Here is a 12,732-nt window from a genome sequence, read left to right as displayed (position 1 = left end):
TGCTGTAGAAGTGACAGCCTATCTGAGCTGGGTGGTTAAAGCAATCATTAAGCACTTGCTCAGTGTGGACCTGGAGCTCGCTGGAAGGGGAGGACAGCTACTCACCACTGTGCTTACTTTCATGCCACTTTCCTGCTAAGCTTGTGAACGGTCTGGCATGCTAATGGATATTTGGGAATTTAATCTTTTCTTCCATTCTTCTCATCTGCAGCCTTACCCACTATGTTAGAACTGATTTAATTACTGCTAAATCATCTCCAACACGCCTAGAGGTGTGATTTCATCCCATAGTTTCTCCTGCATTTTCACTTACTATGGGAATAGTTAAAAGTCATTTCTCCAATTTGCTTTTTAAATGGAAAAGATAACTGTCAAGAGGTGCAAGGTTTGGTATTTCCCTGCCACTTACAGATGACATTAGTGTCTTCCTTGTTCATACCTCCTGAAACAATGCTCTCTCCTGGCACGTCAACTTTAAAAAGTAAAATGCAATTGAATTTTTCACCATGCAGCTCACAAAGAAATATATCTCCATGTTAAAATTGATTTCTCTTTCTGATCTCACTGGTTAACAAAGATAACTGAATTTGGTACCCTTCTGAACACAGCCACATATTCCTTTACAGCTCCGAGATGAACTCCCTACTCTTGTCCTTGGTCTCATTTGCAAAAACTTTTATCCTTAGTTTGCCAATCCAGCACAAGCAAGAGACTCTCCAGTCTGGGGAAAACTGGAGCAGAGACAATTAAGAGAGGAGAGGAGCAGGAAGAAAATGCTGTATAATAGATGCAAAAGCAGATGTCTTGTAAGGATGTTGTTATAAGTAACTTGTTCATGGAACTCTTCCACTTAGCAGTGCAAAAATGTATACTTACAGGTTGTTTTGCTGTACTTTTAAGCAGTCAGTCTTAAAAGCAGCCTATTATGGAAGTTCAGCACAACCACCTCCATCTTAAAGAAGGGGGAACTGATGCCTCACAACTTGAAGTGATTGTGGTCATTCAGCAGCTTAGAAGAACTAGGCTAAATCACAGACATCCTTCAGTCTCTCTCTGTGGATCTTCCCATTAATGAGGTCATCCTCATCCAAACCCAAAAAAATGTGTCAATCAACTGCACGAGCTCTATTAAGGATAGGATTACTATTGTGTAGCCACTTGAGATGCTGCCTTTCCTGAAGTTACACTAAACAGGCAAAACCAGAAAGAAATAGTAAAAGAAAGTATGATGTTAACAAGCATGAACATTACTGAAGTGTTCCTGTTCCATGAGCTTCAAATTCCTGACATGCTGAAGTTATGAAAGATGGAGGAAGGTCCAACTCCTTTCTACCTTTTTTTTGCAGAAGAAATAACCAGTACCTACCAAAATCAATCAAAACATGTCTTTCAATTCTAGGAATAAAAGAGGAAATACAAAGATGCTGCTCTGTGACACTGCAAGGAGATCAACCCTCTGGAGATAAAAATCAACAGTTCTACCTGTAGTCAGTGATACTTTGTCCTGTCCCTCAAATGAGCAAAGAATTTCATACAAAGAAACCACGCAGAAATCTCACTTTCTTCTAGAGTCACCTTTCTACTGATTTAGCTGCAGTTCTGAGCAAAGAAAATGATGGGAGCATTTAGTTTGGGAAGAGGAGAAGGAAAGAGGGACCATCCCTTTACCACAATACATTGGACAGGTTTGGCTGTGCTGTGAAACAGGCCACTTGTCAAGCAGACAAGGTCACAAACCCAGCAATGATGTCCAGCAGCACAAAGCCAAAGGCTTCCCTGTAATATGGACTTCATATACAGGTGAGGAAAGAAGTCCCTCTTCATCTCACAGCCATAATAAAGCCATCCTTCAGCAAAACAGAACAGAGCTACATTTGCAGGCTAACTCAGGCTGCTGAATTTATATGCAGCAACAGACCCATGTAAGGATCAAATAAAATTAATTCTGTCTAATAACAAATTAATTGTCCATGCCAACCTCTAATGTCTTCATCATCAAATGAATTTCCCTGTTATTTACCCACCACAACTTCCCACAGGGAAGGAGAAAGACAGCTGCTTAGATTAAAGAACAAAACAGAAGAGCCTCCTAGACAAAAGGATCTTTTCATTTTCTAAGTGATTGCTCTACTCCAAAACATCTTATGAGAAATAATGTTAGGGTTTTTTTGATTCTTTTAACAAAACCAAGATGTGAACTGCCTGATTTGATGCTGCTATTTCATTGTCTCAGAATTGAATGCAACAACTTCCAGTGGTAAGGAGAGATAGGCTCATGTATAAATAATGCAAGGAAAATAAACTGTCAACAGACCTAAGAAGTGTATTTTTCTCATTTGATACTCTTTGAGGCACGGATCGCTGTAGCCCTCACCTTATTTATTGACAACAGCAACATTCTTAAAAGGAGTATAAGACAACAACAACAAAACCCGCTTTACGGTAAAACTAGGCTAGAAATTCTTTCAAAAGACCAGAAAAGTGACACATGCTGCCAGATGCACACTGCTCTTATTTTACAACCTGATTTTAATGCCTCTAAAGCATCCAAAATCATCCAGTTCGACCACACCAAAGAAACACCTCTCAAAATCATCATCCAATGGATGAGGTTTTCTGGGAAATAAAAGCCAGCTTTCTCTAACAGCAATGTCAATGCTCCATCCCACCTTAGCAATATCTATGCCAGAGGACTTCCCAAGCTTAGGGAACCAGCTTACAATAAAGAGCTGATTCATTTAATCCCAGAAAAGGCCTGAGAAGATAAAGGCAAAAGGGGAGAAGAGAGCCCTCACAGAAGATTTGGAGAAACTCAGGTCTTTGACCTGATCAGTCCTACAATTCACTATTTTTTCACTAAGCAAGCAGTAGTAAGAGATACAAGAAACCTCTTAGACAGGAGTCAGAGTGCTTTGTCACACAATGGACACTGTTTACTTGAATGGGGGTTTGAAAAGTTATTACTCGCAGAGTTGCCATGGGATAACCATCCAGTAATATCTTTCAGTTGTACTGGGATATCTTCTCTACAGAGCCATCAGCAGGACTCTATACTGTGTTTGACCTTATCAAACTTACAGTGGTCAAGAGTTCTCCAGATTATAGAGTGGTCCTAACAAATTCTGACCCCTATGACCCTGCAGCCACAAAGGAGAGCAAAAACTTCTGCACAGCAAAACTGCAGGGCATGACTTGGAAGAAATCTTACCAAAATAAGCACGATCCATCAATCGGGGATTTAATTTATCCTAGCTGCAATGTTTTTCTACATAGAGAAGATTAGAAGCAACAGATTCACTCTTCTGAAGCAGAAACAAAACAACTTTTAGTTAAGAAATAAAGCGGATGGCTCATGTTGATTAAAGAGCAGGTACACCGTGATGCAACAGCAGGCTGCTGCACACAAATCCCACAGTAATTACAGCAGCAGCACTACTTCACTAATGATGCTACAGCTCTGAACTGGGACAAATTAACATAAAGATACACATGCTGGTGACTTGCTGCCCAAGGGAAGGTGAATATGCTGGAGACACAGACATTTAAGGGAATCACAACAGATTAAATGCTGCAAGCTACAGGCAAGCAATAGGCAGCCCAAACAAAAAAGGAAGATGGGAAAGGATGTTCCTCATCTGTCCTAGATTTGTATGAAAATTGATGTTCTCCCTAGAGGTTGTACAATGGATCTTTCTCATCCCCCATATATTTCAGCATCTTTACAGTCAGTCCACTTTCCTCTAACTTAAGTTTAAAGTAAAGTAAAAAAAGTAAAAGACCAGAATCACTGCCACTGGGATACATCTTCAGCCAGGCTAAACCAGCATTACCTGGCCCGTGGGCTTCTTTGGTCCAAGTGTGAACTTCCATAAAACAAAGCCATAATCAAACTGTATCATCTGCATTAACATTTCACTTCCAAACATCATCAAACACCAGAGCACTTGGCCTGGGGCCTTAAGTCTAATGAACACTACACAATTTTCCCCACTGAAAACCAGTGTACAGGAGGCCCCAGGGGTGGCCAGCACACTACCTCCACATCCTGCTCTGCACACACATCCATGTAAAGCAAAAGCATAGCCTGGGCTTTGCTTAATACCCTTCAGCAATGCCAGTGTGCTCCAGTTCAAAGTATTACTACATTCAAGAAGGGAGTGGGGATGCAAGCCCGATTTAGGGTAAGACCAAGAAAAAGCCACTTGAGACAAATGAGACCAAGGCCAGGTTGGATGGGGCTTGAAGCAACCTGGTTTAGTGGAAGGTTTCCCTGCCTGAGGCAGGGGATTGGAACTAAATTAGCTTTAATGCCCCTCCCAGCCCAAACCATTCTATGAGCCTATGATTGTATAACAAATATCCCATGCCAATGATTTCAGGCTGTTCAGCCTCTTGGTAGCAGCTCATTGTCTCAGACCTCTAGGGCTAGAAGTGCAGTTTAATGTGGGTTATTGGATGTTACAGATGCTGACTATTTCTGAGCTTCAAGATTTGGCCAGTGGTTAAGAGTCTTCCTGGTCTGGACCAGTGGAGAGCAATTCCATATTATTTTGTACTTTGGATGATTTTAAGCTAATGAAGGTCCTATTCTTTTTTATGACTACCCATGCAAATGTTAATTTTTAATAAACTTTGCCCAAGTAGGATTTAAAGCTTATCTCACAAGACATATTTAGAGCAGTGCCATGGTGAAGTAATTCTGGGGGAAAAAATATGTACAGCTGAAAATAGGATATTTCTGCATGCTTGCTTCAAAGTGTACCAAGAGTTTCCTGCACAGACTGACTTGTCAGACTAGTCGCTGCACAGGACTGGAGTTATTAATTAACAGTCAAAACCTGTGCCTCTTGGGCATGGAGCAGATGAATTTCATTGTCACCACACGTTCTGCACTTTTCATCGGTGACATGGGAAGACTGGAGTTAGTGGAGAGGGTGGGAAGAGCAGACAAGAATGTGTTTAAACTTGACAGGGCTGGAAAGGTTAATCTGGGGCTAAGAGGCAGCATGTTGACCAAGCAAGAGGCTTTAGTATCATCAGTCTCTGATGATAGGGATGGGAGGTGCTATGACAAGAAACACATAGAGGCTGCAACATCCTGTAGGCTAGCATGGGCCATGCTGCCGAGTAAGTGAACGACTGAAGAGGGCTTTAAAAAGGTGCCATTGCTGAGGGATAACATAAGGCTTGTTAACACACCTGTGCTCAAGCTCTTCGAATTAATACAAAATTATTAAGCTTAATTACATGAATGGCAGTAAAGTTTTGACATATCGCTTTCATAACCTGTTGAACAGTCTCTTGGAATCTATAACCCCCATGGCCTTGTGTTTTATTGCATCAGAAGTTAATTATGGGAGAGAGACTTTCAAAATGTATTAACAGCTATCACATATCTAGGGGTCATTTGTCTTGAAGACAGGAAAACGCATTAATGGGAGAGGTGCTGTGAGCATCTGAGCCTTCTTTAAATGTTCATGGATGCAAGGACAGAACTTCTGACCTCTCTGTTGTACCAGCAGAGACATTCAGAAAGCTAACACAAAGAAAATGCTGTCTTTCTGAACCAGACCTCTTTAGTGCTTTCATTTGTTAATACTTTATTTTTATATATACATATATCACTTGTGCAAGAGAGATGGATGAGCTTTAGAAAGTAAAATACTAATTAATTTTTCAAGTATTGGTTTCCATTTGTCAGAGCTGCTGAAAGCAGCATTCTGTTGGCCCTGCCTGGGATGGGCAGGGACTATGGAAGTTATCAGCTCCCCATGTGGGTCCTTTCAACAACCACACATACATCTCCCATCTCAGTTCTGAGAGCACAGCGCCTCTTCTGCTGGCAACCACATCACATTCCCCCAGCCACACTCAGCAATAGGATTTAGTCAGCAGAAATACTGGAACAATATTGGTATCATCTGCTCTGAGGAACCAAGTACAACGTGTTACTCTCTGAATTATTCAGACCACCACAGGGCTGGGTAACAAGCCTTTAGAAACATCTAGACACCACAGACATTTTCCCTGGTGTAGCTCGGATGATATCAGGGAGAAATTCAGCCTTAGGCTTATTGCATGGCTGCACTGCATCCTGGTCAGCCCCAGCAGGCTTACCAAGGAGAAGGTCTGGAATATCAAGTACAAGAAAAAACCTCAAACACCAAAATCCCAGGGCATCTCCCCCCTGACACCACAGCTGCTGTTTAGAAAGCTGTGCTACCAAGTTGGAAGCATGGAAGCATGCAGGAGGTCACTCATGACTTCTCAGTGTGGATGAACTTCTCCCCCTGCCTGCCCCAGCTAAGTCTCCTAAAAGTATTTCCTTTTCCCTCGCCTTTATCTCTTTCACAAAATATCACATTGATTTTCCAGGCCAAAGAACAGCCATCTGACATCTTACGGTAAGACCATCGTGTTTTCCACTAGGAAAACCACAAAAGATAAGAGCAAAGAAAAAGACTAATGCCACACCACAAAGGTCATTGTGAAACACAGAGACTCTGGCCTCGACGGCAGCCCATGATAAGAGCATGTCTTGTTCTGCTAAGCCAGTCACTTCCTCACCTGCACATTGGGGAACAATAAGCTGCAGGAAACAAATCTGCCTTTGACTGCCCTTGATCCTTAGAAGTTTAATTACTTTCAGTACCATCAAATGATCTGGACTTCCTTCAGCAGCTGAAAAAAACTCTTTACCTATGCTCAGCAACACAGATGGGTTTGATTGTTCTGTTTAAAAACACAGACAGCGAGGCTTCTCATTTTCCCAAAGCCTTAAGCTCCCTCTTGAAACATAAGCAGAGATAATTTTATTTCATCTCTTATGCAGCAGTTTTAGTAAAGTGTTAAAATGGAAGATACTGAAAAGCTACATGAGAGAATAATCCCCTGAAATAATGTGAAAATTGAATGGGCAAAGAGTAATGCAACTGGAGCAGAAAACTATTACATCCACTCTCGGTTTGCTTACATGCTGAACACCTACTCTGCTTCATCTTTCCAAGACATCTTTCCAACTGTAGATGCCAGTCCCCACAACAATCTCTGCTTCCAGGTTTGTACTGCTAGTAAAACTACTCATTGCTTCTACAGAAGTTTCCACTTTAGAACAAGGCAGACAAAAAAAAACCTTATATCTATTTATAAAACTTCTTATGTAAAGATAATGTAGTGAATGAAGTATTAAATTATGCAGTGTGAGCTGCAATAGAATGAATTATATTCAGTAAGATCACACACTACTGAAAGTATGCAAAAAGCAGTGCTGCTTACTTTCGGTTGTCAAGTGACACACACTTCTATATTGCTCATCTCATTATTTTCTAATGTTTCCATGTGTGATAACATGCCCAGTGTTGACACTTGTCCTATTCTCCCTGGAAGACCCTACATTAGCATGTAAATAGCTGGCAGATACAAGGAAATGAAAGCAAGAAAGAGCTCCTTAATTAACTTTAATCCTCTGAAAATCCATACAGCAATCTGTTCTGACAGTTTTCTACACGGGATCTTCTTAGGAGGTCCCTAAGTGCTGCCTGCGGATCACTGCCAGCTAGAACAAGGAGAAAGAATGAACAACCCAATTCTGGAGACAATGTTTAGACATTTTTCTGCTATTAAGTGATGACTGGTGACTGCCATCTGGCATTATCAGAACTGTCATTAGTCCCACACTAGAATGGTAACAAAGAGATGCCATAAGCAAGATGATAGCTCACTTCACACCCGTCTGACAGCCAGGCCCGGGGCAGGTGTGCCAGAGATCACAGACACTCACACACATACACACCGAACCAGCAGCAGCCTCCTCTAGCTTCCAGTACTATACCCACCGTATCACTGTGCTCTGGCCCACATTTTCTCAGCCTGTAGTAAACAAAATCCTCAAGGTTGAAGAGCGAAGCAATTCCATTGTTAGAAAACTTGATGAAACAGCTCCACACAGTCCTTCAAATCTTGAATGGCAAAAAGGCTGGCAGACTACAAAGGAGTAAGCTGAAATCATTCCTCAATGACTTACATTTTCCAAATGTGATAAGTGTTATTCATAATCCACTACTGAGGAAATCTCTCAAACAAATTTTGGTGGGGAAAAAAAAGACCTGAGGATAAATGAAGGAGATGTAATATTGCAGTCTTTGGCAACACAAGACTGCCAAATAACTCTTGCCTAGCACATTGGATTTAGCTCTGGAAGTAGTATCCTGCTGGTTGATGGGAGCTGGTACAAAGACACAGAAAGGTCACTGGTTCCAGCCGTGCTTGGAGTGACCACTTTGAGACCACTTACAGCTCAGAGAGCTGATCAGTAAGATTCCTAAGGAGCTGACCTTGAATTGAGATTCCTGCAGGGTGACTGGGAGCAGCTTAAGGGCACACAGGAGCCAGAAGTGCAAGGAGTCAGCTCTCAGTCCCCTGAGCTTCTTTGAAGCTGAAGGAGGGAACAGCAAAATTCCCGAGTGTCCAACAAGAATGTCAGGGAAAACCCTGGCTATCAGACAAAGCATCTGTATGAAGAGCCTGGAGAGCAGTGGCATGTAGGAGGGAATGACATTAGCAGCTTGTTTCCTTGCTAAGAATTCAAACCCAATCCAAGATAAACAGGCAGTGATGCAAAGATAAGAACCCTGAAAATCTATCTGATATGGAGATATAAAAGGCAAGTGAGGCTGAAAGAAGAAGACACGGTAGAACAAATACCTCTTTGAGGTAAATCTTCCTTTTATAATGAAGGAATAGGATTGCTGAGTCCAGGGCAGAGACCAAAGATCTATCAAGAGGGTCAAAAGTATAAATTTCTATCTGCCGTACTTGGGTTCCCCCATCCTTTTCAGCCTGGATTCCCATGGTATTTACAGGGCATAACGTTAGGAAGAAGTTATTCCCTGTGAGGGTGCTGAGGCGCTGGCACAGGGTGCCCAGAGAAGCTGTGGCTGCCCCATCCCTGGCAGTGTTCAAGGCCAGGTTGGACACAGGGGCTTGGAGCAAGCTGCTCCAGTGGAAGGTGTCCCTGCCCATGGCAGGGGCTGGAACTGGATGAGCTTTAACGCCCTTTTCAACCCAAACCATTCTATGTTCTAGGTATAAAAACATCATCATAAATTCCCCCCCCCCCCCATGTTATTGATGTTGTAATAATCAAAAGCAGACATTTCACTTTATTCATCACACAGGATTCCAGTGCTAGAAGATACAGAAAATATCCAGTGTGGCAACATCAAAACCTTGCTGACTGGTAATGCTCAGAAGAATGCAGGCTTTTATGAATATGTAAGCATGAATTTCAATAAAATGACCTTTAACACAACAGATTCCAGCTGAAGTAAGAAGAAAATCTCCACTGACACATAAATTACTAAAGATGAAGGTGTTCTTTCTAAGATTTACCTTACATAGAATAGTCCTTATACATACCCATCACTAATCCTCTTTAAACCATGCACCAGTTCACAGAGCTTTGAGAAGTCATGTTCTAATGTGATCTAAATGTTCCAGTAGACAGAAACACCATTAAAAGTGCACTTAACAGCTATGAAGAAAAGGAAGAGATTAAATTGGAGTAAGTTCATAAAAACATCATAACCACATCCACCATTAGTTAAAGGTTGCACTTGGGCAACCTGGTAACAATACCTGCCACTGGTAATATCTGAATTATGGCCACAGCTTATTTCTGCCATCTGATTGCCTCATTTGAAGTAAGTATGCAACCACCAACCAGTTTATAATCAAATCAAATCAATAAAGCAAAGAAAGGGAAAAAGTCCATGAAGTAATCCCCCAAAGTAAATAAGGTATAACAGATTTGAAATCTCAACCTAGTCATAGAGAACAAGACTCCCTATCTCCATATACTGTCCACAGGTGCACATTTCACCATACTGATTCATATTCAAGATCAACAGGAGTGACAGCAACTCTGATTCAGTTATACTTTGCTTGTCTGGGAATACAGTGATTTGTTTACTCATTGCAACATGGTTAAATCTCATGGGGTATTCAATGAACATTTTGGAAACTGCTGGTTGCAACACATGAACTTGCAAAAGCATCTTGCATCTTTTATCAGCATTTGAAAGAAAATAGACACAAAGATGAAAATAAAGACAAACATGATGTGATGCTTGCATAAAGTGAGGCAAGGGCATGGAAATGTAAACCACAATGGAGAATTTCAGGTCAGTAAAAGCCACAGCTATAATAATCACTTATATTATGGCTGAATATGGCCTCCTGGAAGACAGTCAAAGCAGGGTAGTTTTCAGAGTAGATAACATAGGAACTTTTCCATTCTATTTAAATGACATAGAATGTTTAACACTCTTAAATCTTTCTCAGAATAGCTATTGTGTTGTTAAAAACACAAACCACACCATCATTCGTTAGGGACTGTAGTGACAGGACAAGGGGTAAGGGCTTAAAACTTAAACAGGAGAAGTCTGGATTGGATCTAAGGAAGAAATTCTTTACTGTTAGGGTGGTGAGGCACTGGAATGGGTTGCCCAGGGAAGTTGTGAATGCTCCATCCCTGGCAATGTTCAAGGCCAGGTTGGACAGAGCCTTGGGTGATATGGTTTAGTGTGAGGTGTCCCTGCCTATGGCAGGGGGGTTGGAACTGGATGATCTAAGGTCTTGTTCAATCCAAACTATTCCATGATTCTATGGTATTTCAAAGGTAGACAATTTCGCCACAATGAAAGCTTAAAACCCCAAACCAAACTGGGATGGATAGCTGTGTGTACAGACATCTCTTTGAGTCTATCACAGGTCAGAAGCAGCAGGAGTGACTGGAGCTGCATTCTGACCGATGCAGGCTCTGACCAGAATTAGCACAGGTCCTCTGCTGTATTTTAACCAGAGGCAACTACGTGCTTCAGGAAATCAAACAGCACTAAGGAGAAGATATAATAATAATAATCCCAAAGCCAGATATTCACCCAGGACCAAAATAACAAAGGTAGTAGGAGACAAGAGGAATAAAATTATTTATCATTTAAAATGGCTATTGTATGGGAGATACTAGAGAGCAGACATCCCCTGTCTGTTTTGAAAGAGGAGATAACGTTGTTCTGGGAAATCGGAGTCATTGGCAAGGAAGCTTTACCTGAACATTAAGAAAATTAGTTGAGAAGGTTCAGAATTACAAAGCATCTTTTTTAGTTGAGTGTAACAAGATGAAATAGAGACCGATAAGCACAGGCTTTTGTTAAAGTAATTTAACAATTCTTTGAGAGAACTCACAGGAGAGTGAACCAGTGAATGTAGGGTTTGAAAATCTATAGAAATGACTGAGTATCCCTCACTTTTAATCATTATGTGAGAGTCAAATACTGGTTGGTAAGATGTAGCTAACAGAGGAGCCCACCATTCCTCTTGCTATGGAAAGCAATTAACAGCAGGCTGCCCCGGGGATTACAGCCAGAAGTTTTATTCAGGATACTGATTAGTATAGAAAAACAGGGGCAAATAGCACAATGTGTGCTGACAACATCAAATATTCATGTTTGCAGAGCCTAGAGACAAGGATGAGTGAGGCCTTCTGAGCACCTAAAAAACTCAATAACGAGGGAAGAGCAAAGGCCGATAAGCAGTGAGCACACACAAATGCAAGTTAATGCAAAGTGGAAGGAAAAAACACTAGATTTCAAGCAGTGTGTAGGCAAGCAGCTTTTAAACCACAATCTCTTAGGTATTAGGTTTGGACACCCTTGGGAGCTATGGCATCCCTGTAGCTATGCCAGCCAGACATGGCCTGCAGAGAGGAGTGATGGGACTCTAGCTCATGTCTACAAACCAGGCCACAACCTCCACAAACAAAACCACTTCAGCAACATGGCCCTAAGAGAAAATCACATCCTTGTGCTAATACAGGTTCACTGAATGCTTCCAGGATATGACAAGACTCGGCAGAGGTAGGAAATCACTGAAACACTGATGCTAATGCAGCAGGGCAGTGCTGGAGAATACATACATACATGCTACAGCAAAGGACTTGCTGTCCGAAGAAGGTCATTGTCACATAGGTAAGGCACAGAAAACTGCAGTCTGCATTGTGGAACTCCATAAAACCCAGTCAGAAATGCAATAAAGATTTATCAGCTCTTCCACAGAACTTCTGTTTGACTTGGGCCCAGGTCTTTAGCCTTTTCATCCTAGCTGCTTGGTTTCCCATCCTTTTATAACTGAGATAATGGCGCTTCTCTATCTCACAGGAATGACAGAAGGAAAAATGCATCTCTAAACATCAAGTACTTATAAAATGAGTGATGATGTCATTCAGGTTCCCAAAATAGACAGTATTTAACCTTCATTAGCTGTCAACAGCTCTCATAAGTCTACCAAGCATCAATACTCAGATATTTATAACACATTTAACTCCAGACCAAGTCCCAAGACTACAAAAAGAGAGAAAGGACTGCCAACATCACAAGAAGATTCCTCCCCTTAGAGCTTCTTATAACTGCTTCTTGGGGAAAACTTGCAAGGAAAAACAACTCCTTGGTCTGGATGAATAAACCTTGTAAGCCCCAATGCTCTCCTTGGGACTCAGGAGGAGAGCAGTAATCACACTTGTTACATCTTGACAATGCAGCAAACTGGGAACATATCATTTTTCTGAAGCTGTACTTGTAGGAACAGTGTGAACTCTGTAATGTACATTTCACATTATTAGCCTTCCCTTTAGCATATTAAAAGTTAATTACAACTCCAAACTTTTCATGCAGATTG

General features: G+C 41.4%; 1 protein-coding gene across 3 annotated transcripts in view; it reads right to left on the bottom strand.

Moving 5' to 3' along the window:
* Positions 1-12,732, bottom strand: part of MAD1L1 (mitotic arrest deficient 1 like 1) — a 366,896-nt gene that overhangs the window by 228,476 nt on the left and 125,688 nt on the right. Inside the window, exon 1 of one of the 3 annotated variants that reach the window (XM_034065681.1) lies at positions 3,423-3,427. The exons of the other annotated variants lie outside the window; for them this stretch is intronic. The gene's annotated coding sequence lies outside the window, so the exon portion shown is untranslated. Of the gene's footprint in view, positions 1-3,422; positions 3,428-12,732 lie in introns of those variants that run through there. 3 annotated transcript variants of the gene reach the window in all.

This window comes from Melopsittacus undulatus, chromosome 8 (assembly GCF_012275295.1).
Source record: "Melopsittacus undulatus isolate bMelUnd1 chromosome 8, bMelUnd1.mat.Z, whole genome shotgun sequence".
NCBI lineage: Eukaryota > Metazoa > Chordata > Aves > Psittaciformes > Psittaculidae > Melopsittacus > Melopsittacus undulatus.
This window is presented reverse-complemented; position numbering and strand designations above follow the sequence as displayed.